The sequence below is a fragment of the Panthera leo genome, chromosome B1, assembly GCF_018350215.1.
Source record: "Panthera leo isolate Ple1 chromosome B1, P.leo_Ple1_pat1.1, whole genome shotgun sequence".
NCBI classification, from domain to species: Eukaryota; Metazoa; Chordata; class Mammalia; order Carnivora; family Felidae; genus Panthera; species Panthera leo.
Genome location: NC_056682.1, coordinates 4095221 through 4113952, shown reverse-complemented (window position 1 = coordinate 4113952; position 18732 = coordinate 4095221). Strand labels below are relative to the sequence as shown.

At 40.8% G+C, this 18732-nt stretch overlaps 1 protein-coding gene across 1 annotated transcript in view; it reads left to right on the top strand.

The window, feature by feature from the left end:
- The window catches only part of LOC122217279 (CUB and sushi domain-containing protein 1-like), a 634007-nt gene that overhangs the window by 291189 nt on the left and 324086 nt on the right, over positions 1-18732 (top strand). The window lies entirely within an intron of this gene.

Sequence of the window (18732 nt, the reverse complement as noted above, 5' to 3'; positions counted from 1 at the left end):
CTTCAAGATCGTGTTCTGTTTTACAAATGGAAAAGCAAACAAATATAAAGAGTACTCTGAGATAAAGAGTTGTGGGAGTGGCTAGATTCCTTTACAACCACTCTTCCCATCTAAAGCCCAGCCTAACCCTCAGATGTCTGTGGCTGCAGATCCCAGCTCTACTGAGCAAACCCAAAGCTAGCATGGGGCGACTAGGCGGGTGCATGAGAACTCCAGGGCTGAGTGTCCAGTGAAACATCCAGGATCAGCTCCTCCACTCTGGAAAAGAAGCCTCCTGCGTCTTTCTGATTAAAGGTCCCCATCTCCCTTCAAAGGCAAGTCTTCATCCATAGTATGGCTCATGGAAATGATCCAGTCACGACTTCTCCTTCAATTTCTGCCTAATTCTCCTTTTGAAATCTTGTGATCTAGGCTTCACCTGCCTGGCCCCGTTGAAACTATTTATTAAATCCACTAATATCCCTTGAAAAATACAGACTAAATGGACTTGTTCTTCCCGTTGCTCATTGAAATTGAATTATCTTCCGTCATAATTCTGTTTTTATAAAGTACTGCCTGGAATGTTAATCTACTTCTCATTTTTGATCCCAATTAAATTATCTCAGATTTTCTTCATGGCTTCCTTAAGTACTTTATTTCAGATCCTTGGCTTGTTCTTTCTTAGTCTTCTATAGGAAAACTGTTTAAAGGAGAAAACACAGAAAAGAGACAGCAGAACATAGAGGTAGGGACACAGAATAAAGAATCCAAGTTTTCAACTTGCATTTATATGCAAGTTTATATGACCATGGGCAAGGTATCCAACATTCTGGACCTCAGCTTTCTCTTCTGTAAAATGAACTTGAACATAGTATCGATCTCATCAGGGTGTCCTCAAAATAAAAGGAGTTCGCATTTTAAGGCGCCTACAAACAGTACCCAGCACACAATAAGCACAGTTTTTGAGGTCAATTGCAAATGACCACAGCCACCAGGTATGCCATTACCAAAGTTTTAAGAAATACAGTTATCTTGTACTATTTCTAAACACATAGTAGTAGTTCTTTACCAATTACGCCTTTTTCCCCCTGGCTTTTTGGGTAACAGTTATGTCACTGAAAAGATAGATATTTTCTGACTTAATCCTCGCAGTTCAGTAATGCAAGGCAATGTTGATCAAGGTGGGGCTCACAGTCAGTGACTATTTCAACTTCCATATAGTTGGAGGCAGGAGGGCTAGGACGTGAGGACATCTGTCAAACACCAACAACCCATGCTTTCTCCTCTTTATGGCATTAATTTCAAGACATATTTTATTTTTATAAGAAATGCATTCAATAAATATTAATCAAACACCCACTGTCAGCTGAGAACTCTTCAGATCCCAGGAGAGATATGATAAAAAAAATGATAAAAAAAAAAAAAAAAGAAAATCATGCACCCAGAATGATAAAAAAAAAAAAAAAAGAAAATCATGCGCCCTCAGAAACCTAATTCTAATCTGAAGAGACCTGTCAATACTTCAGCAGTATTAAAAATAAAAGAGGCCTTAAACTTGGCAATCAATTTTGCAAGTAAGTGTATGATTAAGGACCAGGAGATTGGAGCAGGAAGTAACAGCAATAAAAAAAGAGCTTGTGACAGCAAGATCTTACTGAATTTAATAAAGTATAATTATTTAATTTTAAAGATATTGTTGTTGTAATAGAAGAGCTTTGCATTAATTTACCAGGAGGCTAGAGACGTAGTCTTGATGACACAAAAGGCCAAATGAGCAAAGGCTAATTTGCACTTTCTCCTGTGGACATCTTTGGAAATACCTGTACAAAAAGCAAATTCAGGGAGGCTGCTGTCCACTTCATCAGGCAAACAGCCTTAGAGGAGAAAGGCCACTTCTGAGGTTGACGAAGACGTTTATTTCCTAGGTGAAGTTCGCTGTGCTACATGGTTTGTTCTCTTAGATCATCCTCACACACAAAGCTGCACAGTATATGCAGTTTATAGAAGAGGAAACCGGGCTTGCAGAATGTTTCAGTGATTTGTCCCAGATCCCACTTAGAAACTACAAGAACTGACCTAACGTTGCTAATATGTAAGGGATATGGGACTCCCGGGGAGGGATGGCACTGGGATTTGCCTCATTAAGCCTCCTAACCATATATGGGGTCTCGTAAGGAAGTGCTCTGCAGGTGACTGTTGGTGTTTTAGCCCACCTTTAAAATTCCAGAACTGTTAGGGTTGGGCGCGGTGGTCCTTGAAGTACAGTATAGGGCGTGTTGCTTTCTACAATAGCATAGTTAGTGGGTTTGTTGCAACAAACACGTGCTTACTAAGCGTCTTGTCCCTTGTCACTGGCACAGATAAGAGCACGGAGCAGATCAGACCACGCCACCTGTGTTGGCAGATGCCTACACTACACCCCCACAGTTCTAAAGGTTCCCATCAGAATCTGCCCACATGTTGGCCATGGGATTGCCGCTTAAACATGGGTGCACTGATTCTAGAATTAATTCAGTCTTGTAGAACACCATGTTATGTGCAAAGACCAAGCTTCTCCTCGGCACAGGAGGACACTAGCTTTCTCTTCCATTCGTGGGACGAGGGACCTCTTGATGGAAGATGAGGGATTCCGTCTTTCCTCTAAAGGGTGGCTTGGCTTTAAATTCCTAGAGAAAACGGGGTGAGCAGAGCAGTTTCTTTAGTTAGTAGGCTGAAGTAACTTTCTTTTTTTGTTTTTTTTATTAAGTTTTTAATTTTAGTTCCAGTGCAGTTAATACTGGCTTCAGGGTTATGATCCAGTGATTCAACACTGCCATATGTCACCCGGTGCTCATCACGACAAGTGCATCGTGAGTCCCCATCCCCTGCTTCTCCCATCCCCCTCTTCTCCCGTCCCCCACCCATCTCCCCTCTGGTGACCGTCAGTGCGTTCTCTGTAGTTAAGAGTCTGTTTCTGGGGCGCCTGGGTGGCTCAGTCGGTTAAGCATCCGACTTCAGCCCGGGTCACGATCTCGCGGTCCGTGAGTTCGAGGCCCGCGTCGGGCTCTGGGCTGATGGCTCAGAGCCTGGAGCCTGCTTCCGATTCTGTGTCTCCCTCTCTCTCTGCCCCTCCCCCGTTCATGCTCTGTCTCTCTCTGTCTCAAAAATAAATAAACGTTAAAAAAAAAAAGAGTCTGTTTCTTGGTTTGTCTCTTTCTCTCCCTTTACTCATTTGTTTTGCTTCTTAAATTCCACACAAGTGAGATCATATATATTTGTCTTTCTCTGGCAGATTTATTTCCCATAGCGTAAAAGCCTCTAGCTCCATCCATGTTGTTGCAAATGATAAGATTTCATTCTTTTTGATGGCTGAGTAATAGTCCATGGTAGGTACAGCACATCTTCTTTATCCATTCATCTATGGTGGACACTTGGGCTGTTTCCATAATGTAGCCAATGTAAATAATGACGCAATAAACATAAGGCTTTATGTATCTCTTTGAATTAGTGTCTTTGTATTTTTTGGGTAAATACCCAGTAGTGTGATTACTGGATTATAGGTAGTCTATTTTTAACATTTTGAGGAACATCCATACTGTTTTCCACATTGGCTACACCAGTTTGCATTCCCACCGAAAGCACATGAGGGTTCCTTTTCCTCTATGTTTTCACCAACGTTTGTTGTTTCTTGTGTTGTTGATTTGGGCCATTCTGAGGTGAAATCTCACTGTTGTTTTGATTTGAATTTGCCTGATGAGGAGTGATGTTGAGTACCTTTTCACGATTCTATTGGCCATCTGGATGTCTTCTTTGCAGAAATGTCTATTCAATAGGTCTTCAGCTCATTTTAATTAGATTATTTGTATTTTTGGTATTGAGTTGTATAAGTTGTTTTATATTTTGGATCCTAACCCTTTATTGGGTATGTCATGTGCAGATATTTTCTCCCATTTGGTAGGAGCTGATGTCGCTTTAAACCCCATGGATAAAATTCTGCTGAGAATTCTAGTGTTTACAAACACTACACCTGTAGTGACTCTGTAAGATAACAATAATGTATCTTGCGTAGAAAGAAGCATTAAAGCCACAAATGCCTAGCGTGCATTATTGGAGTGAATACTCTTTAAGAGTAAAGGAACCTCAGAAGGTTGGGCTTCCTTCTCCCTACAGGTGTCGAGGCTTACATGGAACTCTGGTTACTTTGGTGATGGTCATTGGAGTCCTCTGTTTGTACCGAACTGGGCCCGAACTCTGATTTCTTGATTTCCAGCCCCGTATCCCTGCACTTATCAGTCAGTGTTCCATGTTTACTGCTGAATATTTCATTGACATTCTATTTATTTTAACTTTGCCATGCATATTTATGTATATATGTGTGTGTAAATAAATGAATATGTGTGTACGTGCACATGTGTCTAATAAAAATTGTGGAACAGTTATGCTAACTACATTAATATATATTTTCCTTTAGGATATTATCTTTTTAAGTTTATTTATTTATTTTTAGACAGAAAACTGAGTGCAAGAGGGGGAGTGGCAAAGAGAGATGGAGGGAGAGAGAGCATTCCAAGCAGGCTCTGCACTGTCAGCGCAGAGCCTGATGCAGGGCTTGATCCCGTGAACCATGAGAAAACGACCTGAGCCAAAATCAAGAGTCAAATGGTTAATGGACTGAGCCACCCAGGTGCCCCCATTAATATATATTTTTTTCAAAAACTCAGTATTTTATATCTTCAGGCTTATGGTTATCTTTGGTAAAACAAAACATAAACAAAAACTGTGTTTACCAGTCCTCACGCATTGAAATAGAGGCCCTGTTATTTGATTTATAACCTGTTTATCTTCTCCTTGGCTAACAGAGCTGAATTGCAACTTAATTGCTTCTTGAAGTCACATACACTTACCTGGAGAATTATTTTAATGATTATACTACAAATATCTGACTCCTCATAACTAGAAAGAATATGTAAAAGAAAACAAGTCAGCAATAAAAGGAGTTCATAAATTATTGCATAGTGCATTTCTATGCTCTACTAGTCTATTCTTTCCACCAAACATTTTCTTTAAAGGGCCAGATAGGAAATACTTCAGATGTTGTGGGCTATATAGTCTCTGTTGCATATACTCAACACACACAGCCACAGGGACGCCTGGGTGGCTCAGTTGGTTAAGTGTCCCACTTCAGCTCAGGTCATGATCTCACTGTTTGTGGGTTCGAGCCCCACATTGGTCTCTATGCTGACTGACAGCTCAGAGCCTGGAGCCTGCTCTGGATTCTGTGTCTCCTTCTCTCTCTGCCCCTCCCCAGCTCACACTCTGTCTCTGTCTCTCTCTCAAAAAACAAATAAGCATTAAATACACACACACACACACACACACACACACACACACACACACACACACACACACACAAATGCAGCCACAGACAATACCTAAATGCCAGAGTCCAGCATTGTTCCCACCGCACTGGGTACCCACTGAGTTGAATTTCATGTATTTTTAATGTGTCATGTAATTGCCTTCTTTTTTCTTTGCAAACACTTCAGAACAGAAAATCATTTTTAGCTCCTCGGCCTTACAAAATTAGGCAGCAACCAGGTGATACCAGCTAGATCTGGCCGATGGCTGCGCTTGCGACCAGTGATTAAAGCAAAAGTTTAATCAGATCCACAGTGATATTCATTTGATATTCAAACTTATAATCCTCCAGAAGACATTCATTCTTGAATTCAGGATAGGGCTCTATTTTATATGCATAGGAAAGTAGAGAATACATTTGACTCCTTAACACCTCGGTGATCAGGTCTCCCGGCCCTCACCTAGCTGAAAATCCCCATGTAAACTTTGACTCCCCCAAAATTTAACTACTAGTAGCCTCCTGTTAAGCAGAAGCCTTATCGATAACATAAGCATTATTAAGACACGTTTTGTATGTTATATGTATTATATATTGCGTTCTTATAATGGAGAAAGAGCATGTTATTAAGAAAATCATAAAGTTAAATACATTCATAGTACATATTGATATCAGTTGTATTTATCAATAAAAATCCACGTGTAAGTGAATGCCTGTAATTCAACCCATGTTGTTCAAGGGTCAACTAGGTATTGAATTTGATATACATGTGCGTTCGTTCACTATTTTTTATTATATAAAAAAGTTTCCTATTTTTATATTCTATAATAGAATTATTATAGAATAATAATACAATAATATAGAATAATAATTCTACTTGTATTATAAATTTATGTTATAATTCAAATATAATATGTTCTATTTCTATAATGTATATGCACGCAACTAGGTTATTTTATGTGTGTGTAATATATATTATGCATATTCATACGTGCACATTTATACAAATGAAACAGCAGTTGGAATGTGTTTCTTGGGACAGTATCCCATGAGAAGAGGAAGTGAAACAAATAGGATATGCATCTTAAAATTGAGTCCCATCCATGTATTATATCACTAGTAACTAGTAACTTAATTCTTAAATACATTCTCTAATTTTTATGAATATTACATTAACTATCATTTTGTATTAAGATAGAATAAATACCTGAGCTACATCATCACAACTTTCTGTTTGGAAACACCATTTTGGTGTTCCTTCTCCTCTCTCTTTTTCTTTCTTGTTCTTGTTTTTTTAACTTATAACCTAGAAAATTGAACGTGACGATCTCTGGACCTTCAGTTGATTCTGGCCACATGAAAAAATGTTGAAGTCTTAAAATGAAGAAAACATAGTTGTATTTAATCAGTACATCTGATATTTGTTTGAATGTACTTCCTTTAAAAAAAAAATCCAAAGAACCTACTGTTATACAGACCATGCTGGTTACAGATTTTCTTTTCCACTTTGTTTAAAGGTAACAGTGCAGAATGACCTTGGATAAAGCCACCTCATGTTGGGGGAGGGGTAGTGGAAGAGAAACGGCTTGGGTTTATCAAAATGCAAACTCTTACATTTCCACATCAAGAATTCATATCTGCTTTTTCAAGTAATTTGGGAAGCACCTGTGTGGCTCAGTCGGTTAAGCATCCCACTTGGGCCCAGGTCATGATCTCATGGTTTGTGGGATTGAGCCCCATTTGGGCCCTGCACTCACAGCACGGGGCCTGCTTGGATTCTCTTCCTGTCCCTCCCTCCCTCCTGCTTTCTCTCATAGGTGATTTCTGTATGGAATGATGTCATCGCTTATTTTCCCTTTAAAACCTTCTGGCTCTCAGTTTTTTCTTCTTTAATTATTTTTATGGAGACACTCTTTTTCCAAGTTATTGAATTACCCTCCTGCATTTAATTTGCTTGTAATGAAAATGGGTTGTAGCTCTCTTTATGTTTTCCCGTATGTAACATATGAAAGATATACGCTGAACTTACTACTGTTAGAGCATCAAGCATGTGTGGTCGTGTACAGACCTATGTTCGTATATGAGAAAACTGGTTTGTTATGGAGTCCCCAAAAGAACCAAATGCAGATGGAGGGGGGCAGGAATTATTGTGCCATATATATATGATGTCTTCACCTAAGAGGATAAATTTCTCCTACTTTGTCTTCCTCAATGACCTGGCTTCCAGTCGGAACTCACATAGCAGGTGACCTGATCAGGTAAACTGTGTGCTCCCATTTTGGGTCTATAACAGGAATCCAAACACCTGCCCCACTTATACCATGGGGCTGTTATAAGGATGAGATCCAAAAGTGTTTCTAAAAGTGAAAATGATAAACATTGATTTCTTTCTGGGTAGACATAGTTCTCCCATGTTCAAGAAGGTGCGAGAGTGAGTCATGATAAAGCCTAGCATCTATGTTTAGTGCTAATGCAGCCACCAGCTTTTTTCTACAACATTCAGTGATTAAACATTCATGACTCTGATTTCCTCTCTGACATTCAAAGCCATATATTATAATTTTAGCTCAAGCAGATGTTTGGTTTCTCGTGTAGCATGCCATTTCGCTTGTTCTATTGGGAGACTGTATATTTTAATAGTTACGAAAGGAGCGGCTTAGCGAATATTGGAATGGATTTTCCAACCCCAGAAAAGAGATTAAACCATTGAAATGTTCCTTGGCCTTAACACTCAATAGTTGGCTATTTATGCATATAAAAACTTGCTCTAGAAGAATCTTGGTAACATAACAACATTGGTGGCTTCAAGATGGTGAGTTTTGTAGATGTGATTTAACCATGCTGCCTGAAACTTTGCTATTATATGTACATTTACATTTAAAAAATTCACCTTCAGGCAAGTTTATAGGTGAGTTAATAACAATATGGGAACAATGTTACCATGTATTAATATATGGATGTGGAGATACTGCTATCATGCAAAAAAAAAAAAAAAAAAAGCCTAAGGTGTGTGATGAACAAGTGTCCAGGTGTTGGGAAAAAGCAACACAATGTATCATCATAGAGGGCTGATGAAGGTCCCTAATATCTTCAGATGAACACTGTGTAAAAACAGCTTGCTGAACATGCTCTTTTCCCTGGCACGATTGCCGTAACCAGATGAGCCATAATTAAGAGTGGGTCACTGAGGAGAGAAGCAGTAGTTTTAATGATGGAACCATTTATATGCCAGCAAATAAGTAAATCAAATATGCAGTGTGGAGGGGAGGAAAGAGATCTGCGTGAGTTCACTAAGAAAAATCGCGGTTCACTAAGAAAATACTTCTGTATTTCTGACTTTGAATTTGGGGAGGAAACAAATGAGAGTAATTTTGAGTCCATTTTAGCTGTTTATCCAGCATCAGGGCATAGCACATCTCCTTCTAGCCTCTGCTGTCCTTCCCCAGGACTCGCACTTCAGAGAACATTCACATTTTGTTTTCTTTTCCCCCTTTGGCTTATTTAGTTCAAGTTTCTGCCTTCTTCTGTCGTTTACTTCTAGAATTCAGAACAAGTTTCAACGTATAGTCTATGTATCTCAAAACACGATGTTTCCTAATAAAGGGAAGGACATCTTAAATTGTTAAAAATGCTTCATACTGGGCCTGTTTTTCCTTCTGGTCGACCAGTTCCTGCATTTCAAAGCATTCATCCACAGATTTCACTCATGATCTGTCAGATTTCTTTGAGAAGGTGAGATTTTATATGAAGATCTCATAGTCAGTGGATGCATTTGACCTTTGTCAGTTAGAGAATCTAAATTACTTCTAATAAAACTTAACTGGAGTTGATATCTGTTCTTTTATTGCTACTAGTACCTAATATGGCTTCGGAAATAAATGTCCTCAAGAAATTAATTACCGTCTCCTTAATTTTGTCTCCAGACACCTGCTAACATCACCGTGACTTACTCTATAACCGTCACATATATTATAAAATATATTTTATATTTTAGGCCCATTTTAGGCACATATATTCTGCCTAATTCTTCTTGAACCATTTCTAAGGTAGTTATGACTGACAGGCTGCACAAAACAAAGAGAAACAGGTACACTCTGGCTTCACTTAAGCTCATTTTAATCATTTTGAATTTGACCACATCAGCCACATTCACATCTGAATAGTGTGGGTCTCTCAGTGTTTCCTACCAAATGCTGTGAGAGAAATCTCAGAACCCAAGTGTCCTATTTTTACCCGTGACTATAAAACTTGGAATTCATAAGCTACTATTAATTGCTTTTATCGAAAACTTGTAACATTAATTTAATACCTTTCTCTCTGTGTCACTCTGGGCAAATATTTTTAAATCTTTGTTAGGTATGTGCAGAATTGGGGGATTACATAGATGACTTCTGTATTCCTCTCCAGGCGGCAAATTTTATGTTTTTCAGACTCAAAGTGACCAAGAATATGTTTTTGGAAATATTTCCTATTTGGTAACACTTTCAGAATTCAAAAAAAAAAAACAAAAACAAAAACAAAAAATGGTAGTGTTTTGCCTCCTGCTCTGTGGATCCAGAGACTTATTGGTGTTTTGTGAATTATCTGAGATGTTTATTTCATATGAAATTTAATTGTGATAGTCTAAAAGATAATTTTGTAATTCCCTACATCACCTGGAAACACCACACAAACCTGTGAGACCATTGGATTGCACACCCAATCCCATTAGCTCCAAGGAAGGAGGGTTTATTTGTTTCTCACTGTATGAACCAAAGTGAGCCCAGTGTGAAAATGATGCCTTGATCCTCAGTGATGGCCAAATAACATCCCATCCTACGGGACAATACACGGTACCCAGGAGTGGACAAGAGGGGAGGGGAAACTGAGAAATTATAGTCACAGCAATGGGTTGAATTTCGACTGTCTTCATTAGGATCCATTCTATGTTCATGTTTCAAGTCATTGACTCATTACTTTTTTTAACTCATCCTTTGCCACACAAAATCAAAGTCACTTTGAAAGTTAGCTGGCTTGTGGTTTGTATGGTTTGTGATTTACAGAAGACCTCTTTCATCTCCCTGTCTCACATCTGCTCTGCCCCTCATCTACCCTGGATTCTTAGTGCACAAGGGAGTCACAGTCATGTGACTTTGTCATGATACCAAGTGAGTCCTGTTTGACTAGATGCCCTTTTCTTCTCCACATCAGCTACTTCCTCCTAAAGACTCAAGACTCCTCTCAGAAGACATCCACCCTAGGAAAGCTGTCCTGGACACTGTCTCCTACTCCAGAATCAAGTGTCCTTCAGGATTTTCACAAAACACTTGAATTGAAAGACAAACTGACCCACCAATTCTAATTTTATGAATTTCACGATGTATTTAGTTTCTTCAAATGTATTTCCTAATATAGGCATTGAGCACAATTGTATCCATAGGGCTGTATTCTTGAAAGTTTTAGACACTCCCCCTCCTCCTCCTTCTTTTTACTTTACAGAGAGTGAGAAAGGGAGAGAGAAAGGGAAGGATGGAGGGAGGGCTGGAGAATCCCAAGCCGACTGCTATGCTTCGTACAAAGCCTGATGGGGCTTGATCCCATCACCCTGAGTCGGAACTGAGGCAAAAATTAAGAGTCAACCAATAGAGGTCAACCGACTGAGCCACCCGGGTGCCCCTAGACACTCTTCTTAACACATTTAACACATTTGATATAATAGCTGGCTTATATTACAGATTAAACATGAGCTATGAGGGACAGGAGGAGAGGAGGGCAAGAGCAATGAGGACATACACAAATTTTCCATTTAGCGTTTCTCTCTAGCTGAGAAAAAACAATCTCGTATTAAGGAAGGGGAATATTTCATAACATTCCCTTGTTGGGAATGTTGGCAGGGTGAGCCAGGATGACCAGGATTGACGATTGACCTTCATAAGTTTTATTCACTTATTCAAGAAATTGTCTTTTTCCTTGGGAAAAGGAGCCAAAACAGAACTTTAATCCCTATTGACCAGACAGGCAAGAGGTACTTTAGGAAAGAAGAGGCATAAAGCAAATGCCTTGGGCAAAACAAGTATGTCTCGGGGTGGACAGCCTTCACAGCATCAGGTAACCTGAGATGCTCGCCTTCACAGGTAGGAATTGACAGGCAGACAGCGTCTGCTAGTCTGGGGAAAGCAAAATCCTTCTGCCGAAACGATCAGGTTCAGAACAATAAGGAATATAAGAAATCAGCGACCTATCATCGGACTTTGAGAAAACAGCTAAGACTCGGACAGAAGGAGACGTGTCAGGGGACACAGATGACAGGCACCGTTGCTTGTATCACCTTTGTGATAGCACTTAGTAATTAATTACCAGCTTAACTATTTTATGACTTCTATTAGACTCTGCATTCCTTAGAGTTTAATTGCTATATTCACCTCTCAATTTCCTTGGCCAGTGCCTACGTGTTTTTCCACCTAGTAAGTGCGGAAGTATCAGGTGAATAAATGTGGTGTGAAAACTTACCTTGGCTTCCTCCCACCCGGCTTGTGAGTTCACTGCTACAGCCCTGCGGCCTTGGTGGTTCTGTTACAATGTTGCAAATCACAGGCAATGGGTATGAATGAGTTGTTGAATCAGGGTTACGTAGATGAAGTGAATCCGAATGTATTCTAAGCTTCACATTTCTCTCATGATGCTATTTTGATCCCTCCCAATTCCTTGGTTTCAAAGTCCATGTGCCCATCGGGGGTTTCAGTCATTGGACCTAAAATAGGGCTCTCACCCAAGGCCGGCGCGGTGCCCCTTTACGCGAGCCTCCCGGGCTGTTGACACACAGGTGCGTGCTTCAAGACGTCTCCTGACGGGTCCAGCCCAGTATCTCCGACTAACAGAGCTCTGCAATAGTGCAGGGACGATGAAGGGGGTTCATGGTAAGATGGTAACATGATGGGAAGCATTGGTATTTCATGATATGGACTAAAATTTGTGATGCGTCAAAATTAGCACCAAATAGCTACTCATATGGCATTTCTTTTGACTTTCAGAGATTCTTTTTTAAAAATATTTTAATTAGTTAATATATAGTACAATATTGGTCTCAGAAGTAGAATTCAGTGATTCATCACTTACATACAACACCCAGTACTCATCACAAGTGCCCTCCTTCATGCCCATCACCCAAGCTAAAAGCAAGCCTCTGTAGTCAAGAGCTAAGGGACCAAAGCTATTACTTTGTATCCCTTAAGTCTACAGCACACATTTGTTTTGTTAAATTTTGGTGTTATAAAGGTCATCTTTCAACCTTTTCCCCAGCATGAGAATTTTGATGCCTGCCTTCCCTTAAAGGGAACCCCCATAGTTAAAAAGTAACCTAAATACAAAAATAAAATATGAGGCTAAAAAAAAAATTCTAACTTTAGAGAAATGAGCATCGTCATGCATGAAAGGTACGTTTAGTTATTTTAGAAATGTAAAATAAATTATCTTGCACCTCAATATCTTATTTAGAAATATGGTATAACTTTGCTCCATTTCAAAATTCATCATTCTTGTAAATCAGTTTAGCCCACAAAACTGTGAAATTTCAGGGAGAAACAGTACTTTGCTAAGATTATTTGCTCGATGTTGAAGCTTACTTCATCATTGTTATTAGATGAAAACACTGAAATAACAGAAAGGCCACTGAAAAGAAAAAATGAGGAAGAATCGTTGTCGCCCCGCATTTTCCAACCATGTGACCTTAGACCACTGTTTCTGGGTCTGACTTTTCCTTATCATTGAAATGAGGGTGGCGTTATTCTCTCTGCTCCCCCAAAGAAGGATAATGTAAGGAAAATGTAAAATACAGTGACCCATTTTATCAGGCTCCATTCTATGGTGTTCTTCGGCTTCTGCCTCGGGCTTAGAAACACAGCTTTCCATGGCTTCAAAACTTGTTTCAGAAAACCACTGATGTATACGGAACATCACAAAGATGATTAGTCAGTAAACAAACCCTTTATATATTACTCTCAATGCAAGTCATTTTCAGTAAAATAAAGGCCAAATTGTGGTGTGTGGGTGGCTTAGTCGGTTAAGCTTGGACTCTTGACCTCAGCTCAGGTCATCGTCCCACAGTCTGTGAGTTCAAGCCCCGCCTTGGGCTCTGCACTGACTGAACAGAGCCTGCTTGGGATTCTCTCTCTTCCTTTCTGTTCCTCTGCTGCATTCTCTCTCTCTCTCTCTCTCTCTCTGTTTCTCAGACAATAAATAAATAACCTTAAAAAAATAAAGGTCAAATCAATTCTCCAGACATGATTAGGTACCCCTTTGTGTAAAGAGACACCACAAAGATATTCATGCAGAGAATGATCAAAAAGGACCGACTTCATGCTTTCAATTTGTTTGTTTTACTATAGTCTCCTTTCGATTTCTGTCACCTCAGTGTTGCTCAGATATTTCTGGATTCAGTTCCTCATTTAAAAACCAGGATTAGAGGGGTGCCTGGATGGCTCAGTCAGTGAAGCCTCCGACCTTTGGTTTGGCTTAGGTCATGACGTCATGGTTTGAGACCCACGTCAGGCTCTGTGCTGATAGCTTGGGTCCTGCTTGGGATTCTCTCTCTAGTTCTCTCTCTGCCCCTCTCCCACTTGCACTGTCTCTGCTTTTCTCAAAATAAATAAATAAACTTTAAAAAACAGGATTGGAAATATTATGGCATATGTGACCAATAAGCAGAGGTGACGTGCACCATCTATCGAGTCAAACGAATGGAGTGATAATATTAACGTGGTCAGTACAGGGTAACTGTACTTGAAGCGCGGGTTTGCTTATGCTGTTGTACTTCATGTTGAGTCGTGGATTTTGGTGACCTCGGACTCATCTTGCAGGGCCCAGCTCCAGTGTTGTTCCAGGCCTTCAGCCCTCGGGTCCTCTTTATACAGGTCTGATCTACCCTCTCCCGGTCCTGACCTTATCATGTGCGTGTAAGATCTACAGCTTTGCACCTGTGTCTGTGCCTGTCTGCGTCTCCTGCAGACACTCTGAGCTAGATAACCAAGGGCATTTATGATGGTTTTTCATTTTTTTGGTATGCATTTTACCTGGCAGAGTGCCTCATACAGAGGTCACATTCAATAACTATCTGTTAAATAAATACAAAGATTCTCTCCCTTTAATACTTTCTGTAGGCAATAAACCCATCATTCCCGGGGCCACCTGTCTTGCTTTTGCCTGGTGGAGTTTGGGGCCGCTTGTAACTGATCATCCCCGCCCCCCCTTCAGTCGGTGTGTGGACAAAGGAAGTGGTCCACGTTTCGCGTTGTGGACAGTTTCCTGTGTAGAAGTTCATGGGTGCCTCCACTTTACTTTTGTGCCCCCGTTTGATCACCTTTTATTTTCCTCTTTTAATTTACCTTCTTGCCACGTGTGTACTCTGGAAGTTGCCTTAAATCTGTTTTTGAGCAACAAAGGCATAGCATCTTTTGAGGTGATTTGATTTCATTTGAAGTTGCTACAATTCAGTCCAATAAGACTCGGCAATAGACACCTACTAGGCACCCAGAATTGAGTTCCGTGCTGCAGGAAATACGAGAGGATTTTATATTAATCGAGGAGGCATTGCAGTGGCATACTGACAGGAAATTATATCCAAGCGAGGCCTGCTTTTCCAACAAAGAGTCAAGAGCAGATCGCCAACACTCCCCTGTCTTGGGTCAGCTCTCACAATGGGCAATGGCAAAGAACGTTTCTTTGTTCTAAAACACGCTTTTCTTATAACTTCTCAGGAGATTATAATTTAGTCTTTCTTAGCATCATGGTCTTATTTTTTTCCATAGGTGCTCTGTCTGACTTTGTATCTCTGTTTGGCTAGAGATGTTTAGATTATGTTGCATATTTAAAAGAATGACATCTTGGAGAGCTCTACCAAAAGCCAAAGAGAAAAGAAGGCTGGTAGTGTTATGTTAGTTGCTCCCTTTATTCCGCACTGAGAAACTTTATATTTTCTTTGTCTTATGTTGGGAGAGTTTCAAGGACAGTCTATCTACTTAAAACCGTATATGAACACACATCTACTCTGTCAGTCTAACTGCTAAAATCATTCGTCTTTCTTTCCTTGGAGATACAGTCACATATTAGAAATCAGTGAATAATGAGATGGAAATAGTCTCAAGTATCCTCCAGCCTAGAGAGTCAGAGAAATGCCAGAGTTGTTGGCTAGAGGGAGACTGAGCGTCCACTCCCACGCCTCAGGCATCCTGCTTTCCAAGACAGCGGGGTGCCACAAGGCTCATGGTTGAGGTCTTTCTAACATGTGAGACTCCTCACGATAGTACTTGGAGGGGAGTCTTTGAGAAACAAACACTCCGGTCCAGTCACATTTCATGATTCCCTCAGGACAGTAGAGCTTTCAGGGACACAGAGAAGAGTCCATTTGTGATGGACGCCCTGATTTTTACAAGAGGACCTGGCGTTCTGGGTCTTTCTGGTCACCCGTGCTTCTTGAATGTGGCAGGATTTCAGTTCCTCCCGGCATTTTTCCAAACCTACGACATCGTCATAAGGAATATGACATAACCCGCCGGAACATTGTTGGGATGCAAATTGGGGAACCAGGCCAGCTGTGGTGGATGGTCTCACGTGTATTCTCCTAAACCTCATTCTTCATGAAGATCTAGGTGAAATCCATCAAATAGAAATGCACTTGGGCCTGCAGAGCCACGTGTTCCCTATCACTGGATTATGAATCGGTTCAGGTAATGATTTCATGGGCCTGTCATAAGAGAAATCGTTAGTATCTGGAGTCAGCTGACTTTTTTAAAAGACCAGATAAATTCTGAGCTATTCTGTCTCTGTCACGTGCATGCCACTCGGCTGCCGGGGCACGAAGGCAGTCACGGACACCGCATGATGACAGAGCCCGGGTGGGTGGCAACAAAACCGTATTTGAACCTTGTTCAAATTTTGCATATGTTTTCATCTGTCACCAGATGTCCTGGTTTTTTATTTGTTTATTTCGTCATTTGAAAATATAAGGAAAACATAATTAATTCATGAGCCGTGCAGAAAAGGCGGGTCAGCTTTGACCTTTGGGCTGGAGTTTACTAATACCGGGTCCCATCACAGGGCAAGCGAGCGGGCTGGAAAGCCTTCCTGGTCCCTTGGACACTGAAGAGCTCCATTTTAGTGCCTGGAAGGTCTTCACACGACATAGCAATCGGGAATGACAGAGGCTTTCAGACGAAAACTAATCCGGGTATGATGACAACTCGGTAGGGATAGTCTATTGTTTCACACTAATGTGGATTACGAGAGTTCTGAGTGAGACCTAACCCTTCTGAAAGTACATGGTTTCATGATACTGAGGGAGAAAGCCCGTTTCTTCTACTTCTTTCCTGAATGCATTTGCCTCCCTCTGGCACAGCTAACCGTGGACACTCTGAGGTCGGATGCTGCCGGGCCATCAACTCTCTGAGCAGGCAGACACTGGTTTTGTGGCAGACGTGTCCTCTTTGACCTGTTAGGATGGTCAAAAAATCCTCAAAAGCCCCTAGAAAAGAGAGGCTCAAGCCGATTTTCATTTCCCGTTTCGCCTCCAGATAGCAGGGTTGTCACCGTACTTCCAAACTCGTCACAGGTGCAGTTTCTTCCAGGTGAGCAGTGGCAGTGGTGTGGCTCTATGCTTTCCTTCTTCCTCAGCCCGATCCGCGGTCCAGCTTGGTCCCCAGGCTGCTTGCCATCCTCTTCTGTTCATGAGCCACAGAAGTGTTTAATCACAGAGTGCTGAGTGTGATGTCCTGTGCACCTGCTGCCTTAACTACCATCACATGTTTGTTAAACACTTTTTGTTTGTTTGTTAAACACTTTTTGTTTGTTTGTTTACAGTCTGCACAACACTTTCTCTACGGACATTCCTACAGGTTCCAACAGACCACATCTGTCCTATCGTGTCACTTCTCCCCCGTGAAGTTCACAGATTGGCCTTATCCCTGGGGAAATACGTTTAAAACATTCTCGAAAATGGTTTCAAGACTAGAGACCATAACTGTAGCAAACACTGCTGTATACTTCTGGCCAATAAGGTCATTATTTCTATACGCGTTGAATGCAAATGATGAGTAATTTTTATATAGTTGGTTTTGCAGAACAAAGGAAACACATTTTTATTTTGAGAATGTATTTGTAATATTTCGGTATTTGTTACTTTCATTCTTGCTTGTTTTCGTTAATGCATCTGCCTTGAGGGATCAGCTCTCGTGTAACCCATACCTCAGCAAGCCGTTCTTATATATGTGTACTTCAAACAGTCATTTTGATGACAATAATACACAGAAGGAGATCAAACGTCGGAGTGAAAAAATCTCTGAGAAGAATTTAGTTTTAGACTCCATTTCTTCCTCAGTGCAAGAGACGATAGTAAGCAGTCTTGCAGTTGGAGCTTCTGGGAATATTTAGACACAAGGCAACAGGAGCTACTGGGTGGCTCATTCACTGAAACATGCAAATCTTGATTTCGGCCCAGGTCACCATCTCATGGTTCGTGAGTTGGAGCCCCACGTCGTGCTCTGTGCTGACAGGGGAGCCTGCTTGGGATTCTCTCTCTCTCTCTCTCTCTCTCTCTCTCTCTCTGCCCCTCCCCTGCTCATGATCTGTTCTCTCTCAAAATAAATAAATAAACTTAAAAAAAAAAAAACCAGAAACAAAAGAAACAAGGCAACAAACTTGGGAGACGTGAAACTGACCTAAGGCCACATCTTAAACATGTGCTTCAAGTGGACACAAGACAGAGTGAATGAATGAATGAACACAGCTAACAAATGATTGTGTCAGAGATGCCTTTGCGAAAACGAGACGAGAAGGAATCTCTATGGAGAGCGTTCAAGAGAAATATAAAAACACAGATAGAAAAACACATCAAGACAGTATCTCTCAAATGAACTACGAGTGGTTTTTTTTTTTAAGTTTATTTCTTTATTTTGAGAGAGAGTGTGGGGGAGGGGCAGAGAGAGTGGGAGAGAGACAGAATCCCAAGCAGGCTCTGTTTTGTCAGCACAAAGCCCCACGTGGGGCTCGAACCCCAAAACCACGAGATCATGACCTGAGCCAAAATCTAGACACTCGACCGACTGAGCCACCCAGGCGCCCCCGAGTGTGTTTTTTAATAGACCAAAACATGTCTTCCCAGTGTGGTTGTGCTCAACCATCCAGAAAGTTTGTATGTTCGTGATCTCACAGTCCCAGTGCTGTAACAGCATCGATTTTCTATATGGAAAGCACTTATTGTTAATTTTTATATTTTTCTTGACAGTGTTAAAAACTAAATAAACCTGCAAAATTAGTTATCATACTTAACCAGAGAACACATGCTAAAACGTAGGAGCAAAACAACAAGTTGAAATGGAGAGCATCTCTCCCACTGAGAGCGACCCCTGCCGAGGGTGATTGTGTTTGTTAACCACAAGAAGCTTCACCAG